Source organism: Lissotriton vulgaris, chromosome 5, assembly GCF_964263255.1.
Source record: "Lissotriton vulgaris chromosome 5, aLisVul1.2, whole genome shotgun sequence".
Classification (NCBI taxonomy): domain Eukaryota; kingdom Metazoa; phylum Chordata; class Amphibia; order Caudata; family Salamandridae; genus Lissotriton; species Lissotriton vulgaris.
Window position 1 is genome coordinate 210,706,840 of NC_141693.1, and position 26,840 is coordinate 210,733,679.

General features: G+C 44.3%; 1 protein-coding gene across 2 annotated transcripts in view; it reads right to left on the reverse strand.

The window, feature by feature from the left end:
• The window catches only part of EXD3 (exonuclease 3'-5' domain containing 3), a 2,419,489-nt gene that overhangs the window by 1,839,166 nt on the left and 553,483 nt on the right, over positions 1–26,840 (reverse strand). The gene's annotated exons all lie outside the window — the stretch shown is intronic.

Consider the following 26,840-nt stretch of genomic DNA (forward strand, 5'->3'; position numbering starts at 1 on the left):
GTTGTGTGTTTGGGGGGGTTGTGTGTGGGGGGTTGTGTGTGTGTGTGGGGGGTTGTGTGTGTGGGGGGGTTGTGTGTGTGGGGGGTTGTGTGTGTGGGGGGTTGTGTGTGGGGGGGGTTGTGTGTGGGGGGGGGTTGTGTGTGTGGGGGGGGTTGTGTGTGTGTGGGGGGGTTGTGTGTGTGTGTGGGGGTTGTGTGTGTGGGGGATTGTGTGTGGGGGGGGTTGTGTGTGTGTGGGGGGATGTGTGTGTGGGGGATTGTGTGTGGGGGGGTTGTGTGTGTGTGTGGGGTTGTGTGTGGGGGGTTGTGTGTGGGGTTTGTGTGTGGGGTTTGTGTGTGGGTTTTGTGTGCGTGGGGTTGTGAGTGTGTGGGGGGTTTTGTGTGGGGGGTTGTGCATTTCTGGGTTTGTGTGTGGGGAGTTGTGTGTGTGTGGGGGGGGTTGTGTGTGGGGGGGGTTGTGTGTGTGGGGTGGTTTGTGTGGAGGGGTTGTGTGTGTGTCGGGGGTTGTGTGTGTGTGGGGGGGGTGTTGTGTGTGGGGGGGTGTTGTGTGTGTGGGGAGTCTGACAAGGAGGTAATAATGAAAATGCAGCAGCTGTAGCGCATCACACCTCCTGCATGTTCCTTGGGAAGGCTGCAGTAAAATAATTCACAATGCCGTCACAACCCCTTCCCCCACAAACAAATTACCTTTGTGAATCATGGGAATGCACATTTTGTAAAATATGCACCTCACCACAATGGTTCTATCAATTCTCAGAGAATTCCTTCGACACTAGGGCATATTTATTATATTTTCATAAATATTCATGCACTGCAAATGGGAAACCGTCCAGAGGGGAAGAAGTGAACATAGAGACAGAAGGCAAACACAACACTCTCGACAGGATGATAGGAGAGAAGCAGAGAGCAGTGACATGCATCCAAGAAAGGAAAGAGGAAAGATCAGGAGATTACAAAACGGAGGAGGAGACAGAGACAGCAGGAGATGGACGACACAGGACAAAAGTGAAAATATAGATAGAGAGCAAGGGGTGAGAAAAGGTGGCGGCAAAATAGGGTAAAGTAAGGGATTTTAGACAGACAAGAGAAGGCAGAAATGCGCAGCAAAGAAGATGGCACGGCACAAAGGCGCAGTACGTGAGAGGTGACGAACACAGGTCAAGAAATGCGAAGTGGCACAGAGGCAGCAGGAGGGGAGATGGAGGAGAAAGAAGACATGAACAAGTAAGGCATCAGGAAATCAGGGACGAGCAGTCGGTGGAAACAGAAGGACTGCAAAGGTGTGTGACTCAGTGTGGACGGAGAGAGATAAGAAGGAGAAAGGGATCAAGAGAGAAAGTAAAGCTAACAAGCTCTCGGCATTGCGTGGTCGGGCGGGGGAGCGTCTTCCTTTAAAGTCTGATGGGGGGGGGCAGGGGAGCGGCTTTCTTTGAAGTCTGATGCCGAGGCTCAGACAAATGGATGGTGGTCGATGTGCACGCGCCTGGCTCATATGAACTGTACCCGATTCGCAGTTTGGGTAGACTTTTGGAAAGCCTTATTATAATCTCGCCCACCAACCCTACAGGATGGCTTAGGCTTGACCTAAAAAGCTTTACTAGTCACAGAGGCGGCTCCTACGCTAAGGCAGAGGAGCGTCACCCCACAGTTTTTGAGCAGTGAAACGTGAAAATTAAAGTGATAATAACAAAGGTTATTTTATTTTAACTTGCTTACTTCCTGCTGCTGAGCCAAGGGCAGGGCGTCCATTCCCACACATCGACAGAGCTGCAGGAAGTAGAAGGAGCAGAGGTGGCACTGCTGCAGGTGCAAATGACAGTTTGGCCGGAGGTCCGGCCATACCATCATACGTACTTCGATCTCTTCACCCGAGCTGTGCTTTACAGCTCAGGTGGAAAACAAACAGAGGGTCGTAGAGCCTTAATGAGCGCCTAATTATGATGTAGTGAGCGCCTAACTATGGCGCTCACACCAATCACAGCGCTGCTCTCATGATAGGTACGAGCATGAGAGAACGTCTGGATTGGCGTAGGGGACCCTGTAGCATGCTGGGAGTCGAGGTCGAGAAGGAGCAGATGCCAGAAGAGCACTGAATGCAGGTAAGCGTTATTTTTTTTTAATCCCTGCCGCATGTGCCCCCCTTCACTGCCCTTGCCCACGCTGCACCCCCGACCCCCCCCCACTTCAATACCATAGCAGCCGCCACTGCGAGTATACTGGGTACCAAATTCCAGAGTGTAAACCAGGGCTAAAATGTTGCAGGTGGAAGGCCGGTGTAAAATGACGATTTAAACAATTTGCAGGTAGGTGTTATGCACTGAAATACTCCCCACACCACCATCTCATCACCAGGGCAGTGGACTTTTTTTATTGAAAAAAAGCAAACTGCAGATTTTAAATGATTTACTGAGAACTTTGGAGACTTCTCAATAGGTCACTACCTCTGCTAGGAGTAGGATGGTAAAACAGCGGCAGAGTCAGCCTAAGCCAAATATCCAGCTGCGCCTGCCTAATCCAGGAAGCATCAGTGGCCACTCCTTTAGACCGTGATTCACTGCAGACAGTTCTGCAAGAAATCAATCATGCTTTTGAAGGAGTCGAAATCCGAATGTTTCAGACTCTGCTAGTTTCTTTCAGAATCCAAATTCTATGGTTCTGGACTATCTGTTTAGACCCATGACCCAGTCCTGGTTGAAACGTTTCTTGGTCCTACCAATGACCCTCACGGATGATCCACATATGTTAGGAGTCCTCACTGATGGCCAGCAGCTGAACTGCCACCACCCTAATCATCACACAAATCAAATAGTCAGGACGCAAGTGACTGTCACTGTGGGAACTGAGCACATTTTAATATTAATAAAAACTGAAAAATTACTAAATATAGACACACAAAAAGGCGAATTCCAAGTACAGCTAAGCAATAAGGACAAGCATTGGGAATGCAATAGGTCTCGCATTAGGAAAGTTTGAGCTATTGGTCTTATAAATGACATTTTTTTTATTCATGTGTTGTTTTTTAAAATAGCTAAATTAATAGCTTTGTCATTTACAATGCCAATAGTTATAACTTTCGCAAATGTGACACCTATAGCATTTGTAATGCAACATGTTTTGTATTTATGTGACTTAGATGTATTGATATTACAAATAACAATGGCTTTTAATTTTTTTTAATAATTAATATTTAAATAATTTATTTAATTTGTAATGTCAATAGCTTAAACTTTTGTAAATAACTTGAAGATTATGTTCAGTGTTTTTTATTGTGACGAAAATCCAAGAACAGAAGTGAAATATTAACATCTTTTTGTGATTTGTAATAAAGCTTGAAAGGTTGAAAACAGCTTGAAACATTGAAAGAGCATATTTGAACCAGCGATGCTGTGGTGGTGCGGAGTGATACCGTGGTTGCGCCGAGTGATACCGTGGTTGCGCCGAGTGATACCGTGGTTGCGCCGAGTGATGCTGTGGTTGCGCTGAGTGATGCTGTGGTTGCGCTGAGTGATGCTGTGGTTGCGCTGAGTGATGCTGTGGTTGCGCTGAGTGATGCTGTGGTGGTGCTGAGTGATGCTGTGGTGGTGCTGAGTGATGCTGGGGTGGCGCTGAGTGATGCTGGGGTGGTGCTGAGTGATAATGTGGTGGTGCTGAGTGATAATGTGGTGGTGCTGAGTGATAATGTGGTGGTGCTGAGTGATAATGTGGTGGTGCTGAGTGATAATGTGGTGGTGCTGAGTGATAATGTGGTGGTGCTGAGTGATAATGTGGTGGTGCTGAGTGATGCTGGGGCAGTGCTGAGTGATGATGTGGTGATGCTGAGTGGTGCTGTGGTGGTGCGGGTGATGCTGAGTGATGATATGGTGATGGTGAGTGGTGCTGAGTGATGCTGTGGTGGTGCTGAGTGAATGATGGGGAGAGGGAGAAAAAGGAGAAGAGGGAGAGGGTAAAGAGAGGAGAGAGAGGAGAGAGAGAGAGGGGGAGAGAGGAGAGGGAAGAGAGGGATAGGGAGAGAGGGAGAGGGAAGTGACGGAAAGGGAAAGAGGGAAAGGGAGAGAGGGTAGAGGGAGAGAGGGGGAGGATGAGAGCGAAGGACGGAGGGGAGAGAGAGGGGAGGGAGAGAGAGAGAGGAGAGCAGGCAGAGGGGGAGATGGGGAGAGGGAGAAAAAGGAGAGCAGGTGGAAGGTAAATAGAGGGAAAGAGGAGGGGGAGAGGGGAGAGGGCGAGAGAGGAGAGAGGGAAGTGAGGGAAAGGGAGAGAGGTAGACGGAGAGAGGGAGAGTGAGAGAGTGAGGGGAGGGAGAGAGAGGGAGGACGAGAGGGAAGGAGGGAGAGGAGAGGGAGTGGAGTGAGAGAGGTAGAGAGGTAAAGAAACATAGAAAACTGGGAAGCCTTGCTTCAAAAAGAGGCATACCTTATGTTTTACTTATTTGTAACACAATACTGACATTAAACATGTTAGGATGTTGTCAGAGCATGTGATTTCATAAGAGTTCCATCTATTAATTGGAGAACTTCAAATTGTCACCCTACATAAATCTAAATGAAACAAACGGTTGTTCGACATGATATAGACTACCGATTTAAGGTGTGCATTGGTCACACAGACAGGCAGTTAGGTGTCAATCGAAGAGAGGGCGCTACTGCACGCTTAAACAAAAGACTAATCTTAATATTGCCACATAAATCTGCAGCCACATGTGACTTTATTGCACCAGCTAACCCATAAAAATCACACGTTGATTTACCAATACATGTACACATCTCTGTAAAACGTAATAACCCCATGTAAAACATGTTAGCCAAACTACTAACTTTAGTAAAACATATAATTCAGTGGATCTATAGAAGCATAACATGCACACCTGAAAGCAGAAGAAATCGGCAAGCAGCAATGTTGGCAATGCTAGTGCAAGAGAAATATGTATATGCAAGTCTTCGCTCTGCTCTATTCTAAAATCTAAAGACCTAACTGTGTACAATATTTGGTCGAAGACGTTACTATAGGAGCAATGTGCCTGAGAAAGCATACATTTCCTCTTAGCTGCACAGCATTTGTAAGTAGTTGGCTCAAAGGATGGTAAAAGAGAAGCTACGCTTCCTAAGAAGTATTGCGTTTTAACCAGAACAAAAGTTTTCTATTACTGTAATAGGCGCAGTTACAGATATTAACACGTTTGCCTCCTCTTCATGGTTTGAATGTGATTGCTGCTGCAACAGCGAGGTGCTGGGTGTCATTGCATCCCTGAATCTCGGCTTTCCATCGACTTGTGAGAGAAGAGGGCTGTGTCTGCACTTCTGACATGCCAGCTGTCTCTACTGCACCCTTGACATGCTGGCTGTGCCTGTGACATGTTGACTGTCCGTGTGAGATGCTGGTGGCTGTGCTCTTGGTATACTGGCTATGTATGTGACATGTTGACTGTCCCTGTAAAATGCTGGCTGCGCTCTTGACATGTTGACTGTCTCTGTGACATGTGATGTAGTGCTGGTATTGAGAATAAAGAGGCAGATCCGGCCTGGAGGATTTCTGGGTTACAGGAACGGAGTGCGCTTTACGTCAGAGGGTGTTGGTGGTCCGACGTGTGCGGTGTGGCTGTGGATAGTGTACCAGGGAGGTGTGTGCATACACAGGCCTGAAATCATGCGTCACGTGACATATTTCATTTCTAGGGTGCGGCGCCGCAGAAGAGGGGTGTCCCAGTCGTGCTGGTGCCCAGGCAGGCCCTCGAGTTCCCACAGACCCGTTAAAGAGATTGTACTGATGACCTCATTATGGACTCAAGAATTACTCCTGCCTCGCACTCCTTTCAATTTTCCTTGAGTAATAAATCAACGTTAGTTTGTTTGCTTCATAAAATTTTTATTTTTAGGTATTTTCAATAGTCATACTTTCTGTATCTTTTATTATTTCCATACAATTTTTCATGCATTTTTATTTGTTCCCAATGCATTTCAAGCACAAAGCCCTTCTTCAGGGGATTCCTTGTCTGAAACAGTTAATATGTAGTGGTTTAGTAAACTGGTATACATTCATTCTCGCTACAATTTCATACGCATAGTTTTCACATAGTTTTAGACCCCGCATTCCATGTGTCAAATGCAACCATTGCCTTATAACCCATTTTCCTGTCGTGTAACCAGCTGATGTATGGTGAAATGTAATAAAAACCTTATATCCCTGTTGTCCTCAAAACGTGCTTAATGGGGATGGTGAAACTAACCTTTGCGCAATTGTTATGGGTTTTCAAAACGATGAAGAAGATGTGAAACCACGATCTAAAAAACCAATGAATAACCGTCAAGGTTCATGAACTTTTAGTACGAGTTGAGCTCAACAACGATCTGTGTAACAGAGTCGCATGACGCTGGAACAGCGCTTTACCTGTGGCTGTCGGTAGATGTATGTCGGCGAATTCCCGTCTTTCCGATAGCCCGCTTCACCGACATACATCTACCGACAGCCACAGGTAAAACGCTGTTCCAGACTCTAGATTGTGCAGTGAAATATCAGGATTCTGTATATTCCATACTGCCAGCAGAGCCATCCAGGCGACTTTATTTCAGTCTGTATCTGAATTAAAACGCAAACAACCAATGTGAGCCCCGCTGATCTGTCTTTATCATTTCAGTTTAACAAGGTGTCGCCAGATATGACAGAGGGCACACACATGGACACGGACATTAATTGACACGTTTTACTCTTTTTCCGTTGCATCACATGACCTATGTGTTGCAACGGAAAATAGTAAAACGTGTTAATTAATGCTTAACATAAAAGCAACAAAATATGTGTGATTAGGAACAAACCGAGGGAAAATACATGCAGGTCAGGGTGGTTTGAGCCGCACAAAGAAAAGAAAATATAATTAACAATGGCATTTCGAACAAAGCAAAGAGGAAACCTAATGGCACGCACCAGGGTTTATTTTTTACATCTCATCCTTGTTTTCTTTACTTTTTCCTTCAAAACAGAACTGATTAAGGATTTCAGGGCTTCCCGGCAGCGCGTCATCACTAAGTAAATATTAATTTTAAAACAAACCACAGCGCACACACATTTAAGAAATGAAAAAAAGAATACTATCGATTTGCGTTTCGGTGACTAGAGATCGTAAAAAAAAGGCAATGCATGTACAATATTTTGCCCGAACATCTTTAAATATTAAGTCTGCGTTTTGCTTTAGAACACCGACGTCTTCTAGCTTTTTTTTTTTTTTACAATATTGTTTTCTGACTTCCGTTGTTCAGGTTGTGTTTAGTTTTCCTTCCCTGTACCAATGTGATAACGATGGACGAGTGCCATGAAGGGACAGTTGAACGGCACGCAGCGCTATAAAATGCCCAGTAGTCGAATATCCATGTGTGTGGAGTCGTTAGCATGTATTACACAGTCATGTTCATGGGGATGCTTTCATGTCTGTCTTACTCCCTGCTCAAGATTCGATGCTTTGACCCTATTCTTGTGTTTAACTCACTCATGAAGCATGTCTGCTTTGTGTCCTTTCTGACTGGAGGAGTTGTGTCTTTCCACCGGTGATGTTAGGTGACCATTTGTTAGAAACAAGACGGAGGGCATTGCTGTGGGGAGGGGGGGGAGGAGAAATGCGTCATGGCCTGCAGCAGGGGGCAGAGCGGGGAGAGCGGCGATGACGGAGAGACACGGCCTGGCGGCCATGAATAGTGTGAAGCAGCAGGGGCCTTTGAAGTGAAGCTAAGCTTCACTTCAAAGGTGTGGGAGGAGTGCGGCTGAGGCAGAGCGCACGCTGGGGGAAGCTTGTGGGGCGGAGCGGGAAGAGCTGCTGGGGAACAGATGGCTGGCGATTTGATGCTGTGCACGCGCATTTTAGGTCAATGCGCAAGCGCATGGACCTAAAAGCGCACGGGCACAGCATCAAATCGCCAGTCTAGGTAAACCTCTGTTTAAGCCCCTAAAGTCTCGCTCCGCTCAATGCGCATGCGCATTGAGAGGCGAGACCTAAAAAACAGCTAAGATTCACAGATAAATTGGACGGGAGTCCTTCACCTCTACCTTCGTTATGAACCGCGCGCATCATACCCTTGGACTGCGCCCCAATCGAAGGCTGCCCGCCAAGGTAAATTATAACTAGCCTGCTCAATGCTAAAGACCAGGACACCACATTGAGGATGGTGTAAGAAAGGGGCCCCCTCGAGTAGCAGGGTTCTTCCATATCCCTGTACCGCAATGCTGCAGGAAGCCAGACGGAAGTACGCGGGGTGAAGGCGAACCTTTGCAAGCTAGAACTGCGGAATGGAATGCTATACCCCCCGCCTGTCTATAAGTGGATTTGGATGGCCGTTTGCATGTCTTTGACTCTCCCCAGGATGCCCAAGAATTTTGCCAGGCCTACTACAGGTCGGGGCAACAGCGGAGAATACCCTCTCTGCAACATTCACATAACATCCCGACTCTGGTGCAAGTGTGGACCTCTTTTCGGCAAATTAAAAAGACCATGCCATTGCTAAGGACAATGGTAGTCCTGTGTACCATTGCACATATCAATCTCCATTTCAATTTTTTCTCACTTCTTTGCCAGTGTTGCAGTAGCTGCCGCCCGAGGTGGACTATATGCTGGAACCCAGACCACCGAAGGCTACTTTGGATCCATTAACTTTTGTCCACACCTTTGGGAATCTATCCAACAGAATCCAGAGTATGGTTCGGAAGCATTGGCCAATATGGAACTCGGGACGTTTGACCCTTCCTCGTCCTTTATGCGCCTTCAAGAGGGGTCCAAACCTAAAAGACAGACTGGTGTACACCAGACCACGTGAAGACCAACCAAGAGCCGTGGGCTCACTGTGGACCCTCCCTCCAGTCCAGGGACATCACCCATGTGGCAATTGTCAGGTGTGTGCGCAGACAACTAAGTCGGTTGAAATTGATATTGGCACGTTTAGACCTTGGAAGCAGATAAAGTTCACCAACTGTAACAGTGATCGTTTGATCTATCTGATTACCTGCCCCTGTGGATATAAATATGTGGGCATGACCACACGAAAGGTCCGAATAAGGATATCGGAGCACGAAAGCACCATTCGTTGTGCCAGACAGGCCACGAAACTAACCACCCACTTCCTGGAAGCAAAACATCTAGCTACGGAATTTCATTGGACTGTCCTGGAACAACCTTTCATTCCAGCACACACAGCGGATGTGGCGAAGTACCTAATGATTAAAGAACAAAGATGGGTACTGAAACTTAACACTCATAATGAGGGCCTTAACGATGAAATCCCTTGGTCCATTCTGTAGTCTGCTATTCGTAATGTATTCTATGAACTGAGATATCACCAACTACGTGAATATGTCCTCACTGTAGCACCATGGTCCTTAAACGTAGTTGCTTCCCTGTTAGTCATCACTAGCCCCCCGTAGGCAGAGACCCATAATGAAGATTTTTTACACCTTGTCCATTTTTTACGAGTTAATGCATGAACGCATTGGGTTTTCTGTGCAAATCACCTCGATCTGCAGAGGCTGATTATTCTCCCATAGGGAATTCTTTCCAGTATACATCTATAATGTTCTCATGATAACATAGATCACAAGGCTGTTTATCTATAAATGAAATAAGTGCTGGCCTTTTATCCTCTACCATACACCTCGCGCGTATACGTCATAGTCTGTGTTTATTTACACTGCCCTCGTGGTCTCATTGACATTATTAAACGTCGACAAATGTGGCCGCCTATCTACCTATTACATCACTTGTTTACATTGGGATAACCAAGAGGCATGCTTGTTTCACTCTAGTCGCGAGTTGAACCAATGAGAGCACGCGTCCATGTACACCACGTGATCAACCTACCATTCGACTCGTTTTAAGTACAGCCTCGCAATACATATCACTAGGCTGTTCATCTATAAATGAAATAAGTGCTGGCCTTTAAATCCTCTACCATATACCTCGCGCATATGCGTCATAGTCTGTGTTTATTTACACTGCCCCTTTGACATTTTACACTTATAAGTAAACGTCGACCCATGTGGCCGCCAATCTACCAATTACATTACTTGTTGACATTGGGTTAACCAATAGGTATGCTTGTTTTACCCTAGACGCGAGCTGAACCAATGACAACACGCGTCCGTGTACATCCCGTGAACGGCTTACCAATTGGCGGCGCGTTTAAATACAGCTTCGCGCCCGCCTTCTGGTACCTCCCCAGTCGGCCAGGACGCCGGCCCTGGAGTACCGACGGATAGGTAAGACAAGCTGCTCCTTTCCCGATCACTCGCGTTAATGCTCCGTTTTCAAACGAATCCACTTCACACGATGGAGGTCTTTCTCCACCGCTTTTTGGGAACGGAAGCATTAGATATCTGTGCGAGCCTCACTAACTCCCGGTTACTGACAGTAGAGGGTGTTTGTATGTTGATGTGCACATTATGACTGACATGTGTTTCACATGTTTTTTAGAGCGGTGCTTCATCTTCCCCTGAGCCGCTGCCAGGTGGGGTGAGGCAAGTCTACCTTACAGATTAAGGTAAGAACTGGATGGCGTTTGGATAATAATATATATTTCCGAATGTATGGTAACTGACTCTCTTATGACAAGAGTGTATATATCAACTTTTACAATGTGATTTCAATACTGATCCATAGATCATGGACTTATTCCATAGCCCACAGGATACAGATAGTCTAACCTGATACCCACTCCCCCTTTTTTATCCACAGTGACCGGCACTGACTGTAATGGCATTTGGACTATACAGGTGACTCTTTGCACTTGTTTTATTTCTCCTTTTGTCACTTTTTCACTTCATTATTTATTCACGTTGTGCAGTAGCTTTAGCATTGTAGTCCTGGTCCTGATGAAAGCAAGGACATAATAGTCCATGTTTGCTGAAACATGTCGACCGACCCTACCTCAGGCATTCTACATAACCTGATTGCCTAAGGTCACATATATTTTTAACCTTGGTATTGAGAGCATACACAGAATAAATATCATTCCGTGCTCTTCTAACCAATTTTAACACACTCTTTTGTCTTGGTTTTTTTCTTTCGTCACTCACATTTTCTTGCACTGCACACCCCAGTCCCATGTTTTTTTCCCACTCATTAAGATCGCGTGGTAGACCACACTGTAGTCAAAAACCACATAAGGGACCTCCTTACCACCAGGTCATCCTTTGATTGTGGCACTGATTTTCTCAGACGGGTGGTCCGGATAAAATCCCAAATGATGAAGGGCGGATCCGTATGGTGACGGATGGGTATTTTCCTCATCCCTTGAGAGCCTTCTGTGCCCAATTAATTTTGAACTCTGGGTGATCAGGGGACTGTGGTAGTTTAGGTGACTAGCGTACACCTCTGAGCTATGTATGGCTTTAGACCCTCTGGTACCCTCTGTTTTCAGGTTCTTTGGGGACTGTATCCAGAGCTTGGTCTATAAATCTCCCCGAGGTCCTCCCCCACCGTAGGGTTTTTTGTGGACTATACTTCACACACACAGGTGCTAACGCACCAACAGTACGGGGGAAGTGGCGTGGGGTTGCCACCCCCCTAGTGCAGATGCACTTCCTATGTTTGCCACAGTAAATGTAAGCAAGTATCCAATTACTTGCAAAGCCACCAGGTGGACGTTGCCTTCCTGCAGGAGAGGCATTTGGCGCCCTGTCTACCTTGGCCGCCAATTGGGGAGCTCATACATATTTTGCAGGCTACAGTTCCTATGCCAGAGGGGTTGCATTATTGATTAATAGGCAGGTACCCTTTAGGGAGGTGGTGGTGTACAGAGATGTCAGTGGGCGATATTTGCTGGTCAAGGGGTGTTTATTAGAGCATTCAGTACTACTTGTCAATGGTTATGCACCAAATATTGATGATCCCGACTTTTTCAAATCCATTCATGCACAAATTGAGCAAATGGGTGCGGACCAGACCTGCGGCGGGGGACCTTAGCATACTTCTCGACCCAGCGAGAGATAGCACAGCAACACCACAGACAGCAAGTCTAGAGCCAGGGGCTCGCTGTCAGACGTCAAGAGAGGCATATGTGTTGGTTAACGCATGGAGATACCACTGCACTATTCAAGACGGGTACACCCGCTACTCCGCCTTGCACAACACATGGACCCGGTTAGATTATTGGCTCCTCACCGCAGGGGGAGCTCTGTGGGTCAGCACAATTCATCATCTCCCACGCACATTGTCGGACAACTCCCCCATCCTGATGCAGCTGAGAATCCCACATGCAGGGGGTGTTGAAAGACCATGGAGATTCCCCAACATGGCCTTGAGGGACGTCGTATTTGAGTTGGAACTCCGCAACGCGACACTGGAGTAATTTACACTTAACGTTGGCACTGTGAACTCGAAGGCCACCCTATGGGAGGCTTTTAAGGCATACACCAGGGGAGTGTGCGTCTCAAAGAGCGCTGGAGTACTTAGGGATCTACGTTGCACACTATCGCAATTGGAAGCGCAGCTGGCAGAAATTGATAAGAGTGGGGCTGCCCTTTGACACACCCCCAGTTTACAACGCCGCTCATCCCTTATGGCTGAGTTTCATGAGGCCGCAGAGCAGGAGGCACACTAGTGGCCAGGCGATATAGGGAGGGGGAAAGGCAGGGTAGAACCTTTGCTAGATTGATGCAACAATCCCGCAAACTGACATATATAGCCAAATTACACAGGCAGGAGGGCTCGCGGATCACTGGCAGCATAGGAGTCCTCGAGGAGGTACTTACTTATTATGTTAATTTATACACCTCCAGAGCTGCGGGTGTACAGGAATTATCTGTATGAGATTTCCCTGGTCTGGCTTGAAAAAGCGCATCAGGAATTCTTGGCCAAACCTGTTAACGAAGACGAGGTAATTGATGCCATTGATGCAATGGATGGCTCCAAAGCCCCAGGGCTCGATAGGTTCAGTGGATGCTTCTATAAGAAGTTCAAAGCGATCCTTGCCCCACACCTCATAGATATGTACCAGGAGGCGGTAGAGTCAGGAGTGCTCCCCCCACACTGAGGGAGGCGGTTATAATACTTCTCCTTAAACCCGGGAAATTAAAATGCGGCTCATATTAACCGCTTTCACTTTTAAACTCAGACAACAAGATTCTAGCCAAGATAATGGCAACACGGTTTGCCCTGATTATTGACCAAATGATCTCACCCGCCCATCGGGATTCCTCCCCCATAAATCAACTGCCCTTAATCTCTGTACATTATTTGCTACACTGCACAGAATACCACCATGGGTCCCTGCGGCAGCCATGCTGCTTGATGCGGAGAAGGCTTTTGACTCCCTTGAGTGGCCCTTCTTGTACGCCACACTGGGTTACCTTGGGGTGCAGGAGTGGTTCCTAGCAGTCATCAAATTACTACATACACTACCCATGGCGCGTATTCCCCTCAGTGGCACGGTAACCTCCTCATTTTTGCTAACACAGGGAATTCGGCAGGGGTGCCCATTCTCCCTTCTGCTGTACGTTCTGGCATTGGATCCACTGGTGCGGCATCTGCAGGAGGAGCACAGCCATCGGCCCGCACTTTAACACTGGTCCTTTACTCCTCACCCTGTATGCGGACGATATCATACTTTATGTACGGCACCCAGATGACAACCTTGCAACACTTCTCCGTGAAGTTACCAGGCACAGCACCTTGTCGGGCCTAGCATCAATTTGGAAAAGTCGAAGGTCTTTCCGTTGACCGCGGTGCCCTGTAGCGGGACGGCGGAGTATCCACTGGGGTGGTGCAAATACTCCGTTAAATACCTCGGTATCCAGAGATTCGGATGTTATCCTACAACTCAATCACGGCCCGGTGGTGGAAAGGCTGGGAAGCAACATTGAGCGCTGGTTGACACTGTCAGGCAGGAAGGATTGTCATTATTAAAATGGTAGTCCTCCCACAATTTTTGTATTTATTTCAAAATATCCCCATTCCGTTGTACAACTGTTTCATGTCCACCCTTCAGACACACTTGATTCGGCTGGTATGGGGTGGCAAGCAACCCTGGATTAGATGGGATATTCTAATGTTGCTGTATCAGAGAGAAGGGTTTAGAGTGCCAAACTTCTGTATTTACTACCTGGTAGCACAGGCAAGCTTTGCTCAGCACTGGTATCATGCAGATGCCAGGATTCCATACTTTAGGCCGGAGGCGGATCTGGCACTCCTGGCGTCCCTTAGTACGCTACTACCGTTGGGTTCCGACGGGCCCCACAAGATATTCAGACGCTCTCCACAATGAGCTGGGCCTGGCGCCGACTGCTCACCATAACCGGATCCCGCTTCCTGAACTCCTCCGCATTACCACTAGCGGGTAATGGCTGGATCTCCATCCTGCAGGAGACGCTGGTAAAACGGATGTTGGCAAAATATAACTTGGAAACGTTTGAGACCTATTCCCCAGTGGTCAAGTCTTAGCGTGTACGGAGGATCCCCGTTTTCGAGAGGCCACAGTTATGGATAATTTCATACTGCAAAGGTTGAAGAGGGCTCTGAGGGCTAACATTTTTAGCTACCCGCTCGAACCTCCCGAATTCCCCCTTTTGACAGGTATCATCAAGGATGCAAGTGGGATTCACATTATCTCCAGACTATATAAGGCTGCTGTGTCTTTGCTTCCCAGCCGGGATTCTGGGGACAGGCTGCCTAGGAGCGAAACCTGGGCAATACCATCTCCAACACATCGTGGAGTCGCTGCTGCACACAAATACGCAAAGTTTCCCCCAATCACCGGCAGAAGTTGCTGCATTTTAAATTCCTTTTGATGGCCTACATGATGCCAAGCGCATTACACCGCACTGACCCATCCCGTCCACACTCCTGTCTCAGATGTCGTTCCCCAGAAGCAGACTTTGCACATATTATTCAGACATAAAAGATAGCAGGATATTGGAGGGTAGTCTTCGGGGAAACCTCCTGTATGATAGAGATGGAGTTGCACCCTCACCATTGCTGGCACTTATGGGGTACATGCATGACCTCTCCAAACCCAAGCAACGTTTTGTCACCATTGCGCTCCTCATTGCCAAAAGGGAAGTAGCCCTTAACTGGGGCAGTAAATACACACCGATGTTAAAAACATGGCTACGCATCATGGCCTATTGCAACCCTAAAGGCGACACATATGCATGGTTACAGATGGCTGCTGCTAGGCCCCTTGATATATGGCAGTCATTCCATTCTTATTTACTGACTGCACTGGATACTGGCGGCACTCCGCCCCCACAGCAAGACACCCCTTCAGGTACTGGGATAAGCAGGGGAACACCTGGGTCCATTGGACGGATGCCGACGCCATAGTGATTGAACACATGTGATCTCCTCCCCCTTGTTAATCAGGATTGTCTTAATCAATAATAGCCTTGTAGACCTCTGCCTGTTTATGGACCTGAATTTAACATTTAACCATGGTCAAACACCAAGCTGCACTGTATTTCTGTTTAAATGTCTATTGTGAAAATCAATAAAAAAGTCAACATTTTAAAAAAAGGTAGCGAGGATAGTTCACAAAACGTTGCATGGAGGTGCACAAGTACAGCAAGAATAAATAAAGATTTCACTATATAAAAAAAGATTCACAGATAAAAGCAATCAAGTTGGGAAATTGCATTGAAGTTAGCAGAGAAGCACATATAAATATGGCTGCCAACTCTGCGCTCAGTATCGTGCATGCATTGTGTTAGGGAAGAAAATCTCTTGCAAGGTGACAGACGTGAACCCTTGTCCTGAGTGCCACAGCTCCAATGATATCTGGATCCTTGTAGCTGAGTTTGGATCATGAGCGAACACGGATCATGCTTGTGCACTACGACCTAGGCCTGTCTCATGGACTCCGGTCTGTTTACACCAGGAGTAGTGCCCAAAGTGTTATCCTCAGGAAGTGTAAGGCAGCTGCCTTCACCTGAAGATAAGTAGTATGAGCGCCGATGTGGCAGTATATTGAGATTTTAGCAATCAGTAGAGTGAAAAGGTCCGATTTATGTGTGTCACTACAGTGGTTCCTTCGGCCCACCCTAGCAAAGTTCCACTGCTGTGTGCAAAACTCGACCTTAGGCTTGCACTGAGCAGTGTGTACAATGTGGGAATGCTCGTGTGCCTGAGAGATGGTAGTAGCACGAGGAGTTGCATGTGAGCGCGAGGAGGTATGTGTGTCTGAGAAATGGTACAGTGCATAATAAATAGCATGAGTAGGTCAATGCCATGTGTGCCTTAGAAGGTGTGTATGTTTGTGGGAAATACAGCATATAGGAGATGGCGCATGTTGTGGCATGAGCGTGCTAGAAAGAACGTGTTCCCGGGAAGAGGTACAGTACATTGGAGACCTTTGCACATCTGAATGCGTGTGTGCACAGGGAAGTGCTCGTTTGTTAAGTGTAGTACACGGAAAACACTGGGTTTTATGTTGGGAGATCAAGGGCATGATGGAGGAGCAGGGAGAGGTAGAGTGTTTCCACAGACAGATTTGTGGATTGCTGCTTTTCTGAGAACTTGGTGTGACACACAGAGGAAATAAGAGGCAGGCTTTTCTGTGCAATTTAATAGGAGTTCATTGATTCTGAAAAGGGGCACATCTGAGGACGTAAATGGAGCTGATAAGAGAACCGAATGTATGACAGAATATCGACGGACAGAAAATCGACCTACAATATTATTGACACAGAAATATAGAAGTCAAAAATATCGAAGTCCAATCTACATAAAGGTAAGTACAAAAATATCGAAAAAAATATATAGTTATCAAATATCGAAGTTAAAAATATCTGTTTTTTAAATGTTTTAATAATAATGTAAAATTAAGTAAATAGTACATATAATTAAAAGAAATATAGTTAAAAATATTAAAAGATATTTAAAAATAATAACTAAGACATTAAATGTTAAATAAATTAAACATATACATATAAATTAATACATATACTTACTCCACATAGTGCAACATTAGGGATAGCATGGGGGCAAAAATTACTATTCCCACTCCAGAGAGTGCAACAGTAGGGAAAGCGCTGGATAGCGTAGGGGTGAAAATTACTATTCCCCCTCCAGTGAGTGCAACAGTAGGGAAAGTGCTGGATAGCGTAGAGGTAAAAATGATTATTCCCACTCCAGAGAGTGCAAAAGTAGGGAATGCGCTGGATAGCATAGGGGGGAAAAATTACTATTCCCACTCCAGTGAGTGCAACAGTAGGGAAAGCTCTGGATAGCGTAGGGGTAAAAATTACTATTCCCACCCCAGTGAGTGCAACAGTAGGTAAAGCGCTGGATAGCATAGGGGTAAAAATTACTATTCTCACTCCAGAGTGCAACCGTCCGGAAAGCGTTGGATAGCGTAGGGGTAAAAATTACTATTCCAATTCCATTGAGTGCAACAGTAGAGAAAGCGTTGGGTAACGTAGGGATAAAAATTACTATTCCCACTCAAGTGAGTGCAACAGTAGGAAAAGCGCTGGATAGCATAGGGGTAAAAATGATTATTCGCACTCCAGTGAGAGCAACAGTAGGGAAAGCGTTATATAGAGTAGGGGTAAAAATTACTATTCCCACTCCAGAGAGTGCAACAGTAGGGAAAGCGCTGGATAACATAGGGGTAAAAATTACTATTCCGACTCCAGAGAGTGCAACAGTAGGGAAAGCGTTGGACAACGTAGATGTTAAAAATAACATTCGTCTAAATGAAATAAATATTGTAATTAAATAATGATTTATTAATAAATTTAGAGAAAAAAATATACAAATATATCAAAAATAATAATTAATTTAATCAAAATCACTTCCGACCCTATTCCCCAATAAACACACAATACACTCCACATAAAATTTCACACAATTAATCAATTAATAAACATTAATTTGCAATTAATAATTAAATAAAATAAAAAAATCCTCAATAACAAATTCTATGTAATGGGAATTATTAACCAACTAATAATTAACAAAAAAATAATTATCAATACCAATAAATAATATTTAATAAAAATCAGTAACAAATTAATAAATATTTAACAAAAAATATCAATGCCAATACATAATATTTAATAGAAATGAATAGCAAACATATGTATTAATACCAATACATAATATTTAACAAAAAGTATTTAACAAATTGATAATTAACAAAACAATTCTCAATACTCAATTTTTCTTAATTACTTAATTACAAATAATTTACTTACCACCCTAGTCCCCTAAAAACACACAGCCCACTCCAATAATACATCAATACAAAATAATTAATGAATAATTATTAATTAACAATAAATTACTTATTATTAACAATTAAAAACGTAATAATTACTTAATTAAAATTAAATAACTTCCCACCATATTCCCCTATAAACCCACAACCCGCTACAGAAATAAAACACAAAATGTAATTAAAATAAATTAATAATTCCGAAAAATTATTTCATTTACTATAATTAAATTACTTCCCACCCTATTCCCCTAGAAAGCCACAACCCGCTACGGTACTAATTTGCAAAATTTACTTTTAAAAAATTACTAATTTCTAAAAAATGTATACATATATTTAAAAAAACAGTACAATACTTAACAAAAATATAGAACACATTCATATTAAATACATACTAAAATACATAATACATAACTCATAAATATTGATATTATTAACATCGATAATTTAAACTATCGATATTACTAGCATTGATATTTGCAACATCGATATTTTTTACCTTAACTTCGATATTCTGATTGTAGATATTCTTGACTTTGATATTTTTTCCCTATGATATTAAAAACTCGATATAACCGTGCTTCGATATTTAAAAATCGATATATTAAGTGTCCACCAAGAGAACCAATAAGAGTAGGGCTTGGGGCCTTTGGTAACCTTTTGAAGCACATATCACTGAAGCGGACATCCAGGTGTGAGACTCCAGTCTCTCCCTTGGCCTGTGTTTGCGAACTGTCCTGCTTGGATAGACTGCTTTCTGGAGGAAGCCAGTGATAGCGGTGGGTGACCCAATATACCCTTGCGGGCTTGGGCAGTCAAAGTATTCTAAGGAAGGTTGCCAGCAAGGGATTTATTTGGCACTTAGAGTTTGACAGTGTAGTGCAGTCTATGTTGCTTAGACTTGGCAGCTGAATGAAGCAGCGACTGTTAAATTTATTATGAACCTGTTATCCCACATCTATGGTAACTACCACACTAGCCCCATAGAACTAAACTAGTCAGAACAGATTCCGTGAAAAACTTGTAGTTTTAAACAGTGAATGAGATGTTAAACACAAGAATGAAGGTAAAGCAACACGAAGAAAGTTTGTTTTTAGAAAAAATTATTATTATTTATATTCATCCAGAAATAAATCAAAGAAAATGAAGGGTGTACAGTTATTGACAAATGCATATATTTCTTATGTAAATGGAGCTGATGAAACAATCCATAGATACAGAAGAAAACAATCCAGTCTAAACGAAATTAAATAAAATTGACTTCTTTAAAAGATGATGAATAGAAAGTCAAAAGTTGGAGAAGAGACTTGGATTGGATTGTCGACGTTTCGGTCTCAGTGGTGTAATCCAGAGACCATCATCAGGACAGGGAGGTAATGCAATAAGGATGACCCCTATGAAAAACATATTTAATAAAATTAACAATTGAATCTAAAACGTGTTGCAAACATGTGAAGATAGCTTAGACATATATTTACATTATTCACATTGTGACAGTTCAATAGATAGTATATTATTCATAAGGCTCGAGTCTAACCAAATGGTCAGTGTGGTGACCAGACAGTAAACTGGTGAGATGTGCTTAGAAAATAGGAAGCAAAAATACTTACTTATACAGTGTATGAGACCAAGCTATTGGTGAACTCGCATAAAATTTAAAAGTTCATTGTCTGTAAAGGATGAAAAAAGAGCCATGAATGAGCTCACAGATAACCATGTATGTTGTTACAGGTATCCATGTTAATGAGGAGACCTATTTACCTTAAGGAAGCTTCAAGTCTGCCCTTAGATTGTATCCAAAAGTCTTGGTCAGCAAAGGATTCTTTTTGTTGATGAAAACTGTGGCATGAGTCCCAGGATCCAAGATAGCTGTAGGGAGTGTAACATCAGACATCTAGTTGCTATCTAGTGTGATTTACAGAATATATAACTTATACCATATTTAAGATTTGAACTCCTAGTGTAGTCCATATGGGTATATTTAGCAAGGCGTTAACGCTGCTAACAGCTGAGCGCGTTGCACAAACGGCATTTTGATGTCAATTTCATGTGTTGTACGGCTGTATCAACCCCTCACTCTGCCACACTACTTAGACACGTGGGGTTATTTATATCAAAATAGACATCCGCGTTTTCTGTCACAAGATTAAATATAGACTTCAGACGCCCTAATACACACCGTGTACTAAAATCGACCTCAGTTCCCTATACGATCTGAGAATATACTCTGTAACATGATCTCTCAGCTGTTAGCTGTTAGCCTTTACAGACAATGAACTTTTAAATTTTATGCGAGTTCACCAATAGCTTGGTCTCATACACTGTATAAGTAAGTGTTTTTGCTTCCTATTTTCTAAGCACATCTCACCAGTTTACTGTCTGGTCACCACACTGACCATTTGGTTAGACTCGAGCCTTATGAATAATGTACAATCTATTGAACTGTCACAATGTGAATAATGTAAATATATGTCTAAGCTATCTTCACATGTTTGCAACACGTTTTAGATTCAATTGTTAATTTTATTAAATATGTTTTTCATAGGGGTCATCCTTATTGCATTACCTCCCTGTCCTGATGATGGTCTCTGGATTACACCACTGAGACCGAAACGTCGACAATCCAATCCAAGTCTCTTCTCCAACTTTTGACTTTCTATTCATCATCTTTTAAAGAAGTCAATTTTATTTAATTTCGTTTAGACTGGATTGTTTTCTTCTGTATCTATGGATTGTTTCATCAGCTCCATTTACATAAGAAATATATGCATTTTGTCAATAACTGTACACCCTTCATTTTCTTTGATGATTTATTTCTGGATGAATATAAATAATAATTTTTTCTAAAAACAAACTTTCTTCGTGTTGCTTTACCTTCATTCTTGTGTTTAACATCTCATTCACTGTTTAAAACTACAAGTTTTTCACGGAATCTGTTCTGACTAGTTTAGTTCTTTGGGGCTAGTGTGGTAGTTACCATAGATCTGGGATAACAGGTTCATAATAAATTTAACAGTCGCTGCTTCATTCAGCTGCCAAGTCTAAGCAACATAGACTGCACTACACTGTCAAACTCTAAGTGCCAAATAAATCCCTTGCTGGCAACCTTCCATAGAATATTCTGGAGGAAGAGCACAACAAAGGAGAGGGCACTTCAAAGTGGGCAACCCCCAGAGCACAAACTTCAAATGCAGAGACGCACAAGTTACTTACCTTAGGTAACGATATATCTGTAAGAGACATTAGTTTGTGATAGATTTCTTGCCTTAGAATTACCCCCAGGCGTCAGACTGGATCCGGAAAGTTTTTGCAGCAGTACCCCTGCGCGCTGGTAGGCGTCGTCGTGCGACTCCGCGCACGTCGCTGGCATCGTGGTCGCACGTGCTCATGCGTGCTGACGTCAGTTCATGCTCATGCGTGCTGACGTCAGTTCTGTACACAACTTTCCACGCCAGCAACGCGGAGCCCGGCAAGATACAGATCACTGGTGCATTGAAACTAGGGCACTGAAAGGGAACACCTTAACCCTAGAAATCAGTTCGCAGAACAGGGAGGATGGGTGGGGCGGTAAGGAATCTATCACCAACGTCTTTTACAGATATATCGTTACTGAAGGCAAGTAACTTGTGCATCTGAAAGAGACACGTTTGTGATAGATTCTTTACCTTAGTATAGATACCCCAGCAATACCAACCCCAGTGGTGGGTCTGAGAACCAAGATAACACCAGAAAGTCACTGAGAACAGAACGGCCAAAGAAGTCGTCTCTCCGGACTTGACTGTCAAGGCAATAATGCTTAGTAAAAGTGTGCAGTGAGGCCCACATGGCTGCCTGAGAGATGTCTTGCAGGGGGACACCACGTCCCAATGCAGTAGTAACTGCTGTCGCTCTGGTAGAATAGGAGCGCAACCCCACCGGAGGTTCCTTTTTAGCCAGAGAATAACAGGCTTTTATACACAAGACGACCCAGCGGGAGATAGTTCTCTTGTGTACAGCTTGGCCTTTTTTGGTGCCTACATAGCCAACAAAGAGCTAGTCATCCACCCTGAACTGTTTTGTGCAATTGAGGTAAAATGAGAGTGCACGTTTTGGGTCCAGACGGTGGAGCCTCTCTTCCTCTCTGGAAGGGTGCGGAAAGAAAGTGGGCAAGGTGATGGTTAGCCCGTTGTGAAGGCAGTAACAACCTTTGGCAAGAAGGAAGGACGAGTGCGAAGCACAACCTTGTCTGGATGAACAGATAGAAAGGGAGATTTACAGGAAAGAGCCTGGAGCTCACTCACACGCCTAGCGGAGGTGATGGAATATGACTCGTTACTACGTAAAACAACAGTTCGCATGCTTTCAGTACAAAGTTTTAACTTCGCAAATACCATTGCTACGCACATTTTAAGTGCACATTTTTTTATTTCGCAACTGCTTAGAATTGTGATAAAAACAAATTTGGGAAACAGCTTGAATCTTTACCTTATTCCATGTGAGATATTCCCAATCTACGGAGTGATGAATTAGCCAGTGCCCTTTCTTGCATGGAAGATGGCACAAACACACACAGTAAGTGCTGATGCGTCTCTGTGTGTGTCAATGCGAGTTTGGTTCAGAGCCAACCTTTGTGAGTTTTTGGTGGTGAGTGGTATTGGCGCGTGGCAAACGGGGTGAGAGGGAATGACATGGAATAGGGTTCATAAGTGTTTAGTCACTCGAGGCACATTAACAGGTGATTAAAAGCCCTTCATGTTGAATTGACTTGAGCCCCTGGACCCTGCTCTGTGCACAATTATGAAGCGGACTCACTGGAATGACAATAAACACGAATTACGACCAAATAACATGTACCTAGTTTATTAACAAATTGCAAATGCCGTTGTATGCCCCTTTCTGCAATTACAGACAGATTGTTTCCAGCAAACATACACACGCACACGGATCGATCGGAATAATACTGTTTTTAAGAAAAAATGTATATTTTAGTTTCATTGTATTCGATTAAGTGGCAGCAAATGCGAACTATGGACACTGCGAACATTAATCGACGAAGCACACTGTACACATAAACAGACAATTACAACAAACAAAATGCACGTGGAGAACAATAATGGGGGTTCATTTCTACAGCCGCATACTGCCTAATCCTTGTCGACGGTATTATAAGACAATGGTCCAAAGACTATTATTTCACAATATCACAGTTAGTCAACACTTCATAATTCAATTAATAGAGTATTGTAATCTACTCTTCATCGATAAGTTGAACAATCTCACAACGCAACAGCAAAACAAATAATTAGTGGTGATTTATTCATTTTTTACCACTATTGAAAAATGTAAAAAACTTACAATACAAATAGGTCATATTAGTTACCGCAAGGGGAGCGTGCAAAATAGAAAGAAGTGAGTCAGATGGTGTTCAGTGATGAAGAAAAGAAAAGAATAGCAAGGAATTGCAAAGATTTGTGACATAAAAAGAACACAGTTTACACAAAAGGATCAGTAATCATCCCTGTTCTGGGACCTGGCCATAAATCAATTCATCCATAATTTTAGTTCATTTAGAAACCTATATATCTGATAGTTATAATGCACAAGGAGGTAATAGTATATAGGTCCAGGTCAAGGATCAAGTAAGCGTCGACGTTTCGACTCGACTTCAGGCCTCGCGGTGAGTTAAGCCTGGGCCGTGCGAGTCTTCATCAGGACTAAGACGGGCAACCTTATATTGCTAGATGACCCCTAAGGGCAGAGGTGATTCTAGTGTTTTTTTCCTAGTCTTGATCAATTAATGAAGTGTCCTCCTTATTTATTATATAGTGTAGCCCACCAGGAGGAATCACTCGGGGGTTATTCCAATATGTAGTAAATCCCTGTTTGGATTAGTAGTGTGATTAAATCCTGTTTATCCCTTCAGCATACTGATGCTAGTGCGTACGGTGCCTCAAAATTCCTTTTTAGATTCGGACCGCTAACTTATGCAGTGTCAGAGATTCCAAAAGGAGCGAGGGACGATTAATTCTGTATGTCCCTTCAGCGTACTGATAGCCGTGCCTCAGGAATCCTTTTTGAATTTTGATCGCTAACTCGTTCGATATATCAGGGATTCAAGCGGTATCTCGCGTCTCGCATCTCGGGCAGGTCCGTGGCTTGGGTGGCTTGTTTGAGATCATTGGGTGAGATGAAAGGTTTTATTTTGCTTAGAAGCTTCAGATTAAGGAAGGCGCTCTTTGCCGAGATCTTGATGTGTTTGGTCAAGTCTAGTTTGGAGTCAAGTGTGATGCCTAATGATTTGAAGGAGTCCGCTAGGGTGCCGTTCTCATTGAGCGGTCTATATCTTTTAGCTATTCGATCATTTGTGGGTTCTCTTCTTTGTACGAGATGAGGAGAAATTCAGTTTTGTCAGGATTCAACTTTAGATGGTTGCTTGACAGCCAGCGTTGAACTTCCTTTAGTGTTTTGTTGAGTCTGTGAATGTCTTTAGCGGAGGAGATTTCCAGATAGATTTGGGTATCGTCCGCGTAGAGGTGGAAGGGGATGTTAGCTTTCCTGAGTAAGGTGGAGAGGAGTACCATATACATGTTGAAGAGTTGAGGGGAGAGCACTGATCCTTGGGGAACTCCTCTTTTGACTGGATGAAGGTCGGACTCAAAGCTTCTCATTTTGATTCTTTGGGAGCGATTGTGCAGGAATGAGGAGAACCAGTTGAGGACCACATCATCTAGTCCTGCCCTTTCTTCGAGGGCTTCGAGGAGAAGAATATGGTCAACTGTGTCGAATGCTGCCGATAGGTTGAGGAGAATGAGGCGGCAGCAATGGTCTGAGTCCAGTGATTTGTGAATGTCATCAATTATGTTGAGGATTGCAGTTTCCGTGCTGCACCCTTTCCTAAATCCTTACTGATGTGAGTCAAGGAGGTTGGTATTGTCCAAGTGCTGTGTTAGTTGTTGGAGAACACATCTTTCTAGTATTTTGGAAAGGAGAGAAAGGTTGGAGACGGGTCTGCAATTGTTTAAGTCATTTATATCAAGGCCTGGTTTTTTTTAGCAATGGGGTGACTTGTCCCACTTTCAGGCAATCTGGGACGGTTCCGGTTTTTAAGGAGCTGTTAATAATCCTGCACCACAGTGGGGCTAGGGGGAGTTCAACTTTTTGGTGAGTAGAGCAGGAAGGGGGTCTAGGGTATATGATGAAGGTTTAGAGGTGGAGATAAGTTTGACTATTTTCTCTTCTAGAATGGGCTGGTAGAGAGACCATGATTTGGTAATTTGTTGTGGAGCGCTACCAAGCACCCCCCCCCATGCTGCTATAGGGCCGGGGAGAGCAGTTGATAACCAGAGAGCGCTCGATCTAGGAGACCTTTTCATTGAAAAAGTTGGCAAAGTTGTTGCAGCGTTCTTTGGAGGCCTGCCCTAAGGAGGAATCCAGTTTGGAAGTTTGTTGCCTAATAATACTGAAGAGCACTGGGTTACTGTATGTGGTCACAACTGCTTAACTTGCAACGCCTCTGACATAAAGCCCTTCTGCTCGTGCCAAGCTACCAAGGGGGTGAGCAGGGGTTATTTTGGAAGTGTAATCCCCTTACCCCGACTAGTGGCGAGGGTCCCTATTTCTCACAAGTACCTACCTGTGCCAACTAGAGACTCCCCCAAATCTAACACTTACTGAGGTCCTTGAATTTTATAAAGGCTCGACTCCTCCAGGCACCTCCCAGGTGTTCTACGCCTATGAACTCCCATTTCAAGAATCCCTCAGACTACCCCCTTCCAGCTGCAGACCACTGTGCCAGAGTGGTGTTAGCCCGATAAGTCTCCCCTTCCCTCCCAGAAACTGTGTGGCCAGACTCTTACTGCCTGTGTGTGTTGCGGCATGCCCCGTTCACCCCCCTGCCCTGTGGATCAGTCTCTCATAGGTCACAAACATCCACTCGTTAATGGCCAGGAGTTGAGAGGCCCAGTAGTATATCAGGATATCTGGAATCGCTAGCCCCCTATCATATACCCACCCTCTGTAACTTAGTCAATGCTATTCCCCCTTGCCACAATAATCTCTTGGTCTATGCTCTTAAAGACAATTGGTGGAATCCTATAGGGTGTATTCTTCATAATGTAAAGCAATCTCTGTAGGCTCATCATTTTGTAGAGGGCCGCTCTGCCCATCAGTGTAAGATGCAGGTTTTCCTAATGTGTTATGTCTCCTCAGAGCTTCTCCAATTGGGGGTGATATTCTTTTGGAGAAACTATCAGGGATCCTGTGTGATGCATATCCTCAGGTACCGAAACCTTAAGGCAACCATCTGAGCTCGGCAGTCCACGGGTAAGCGGGGGGTTGCTCCAGACAGCAAATATATTACTTACTTGAAACAGTTAAAAGTATAGCCGGAGTGGTCCCCAAAAATGCGGAACACCTGTCAATTGAGAATTGGGGGTGCGTGACATAAAGGAGGATGTTGTCTGCATAGAGTAAGATTTGTTCCTACCACCCACCTGGCGCCTTGATATCCCAGATCAAGGGATCCTGACAGATACACGCTGCTAGAGGCTCGAGTGTCAAGATGAACATCAGGGGAGATAGTGGGCAGCCTTGGCGAGTGCCCCTCCGCAACTCAAAACTATGACATGGTGCAATGTTTACTTGCACACTGGCCATGGTGGCTCGGTAAAGTAATCTGATCCGC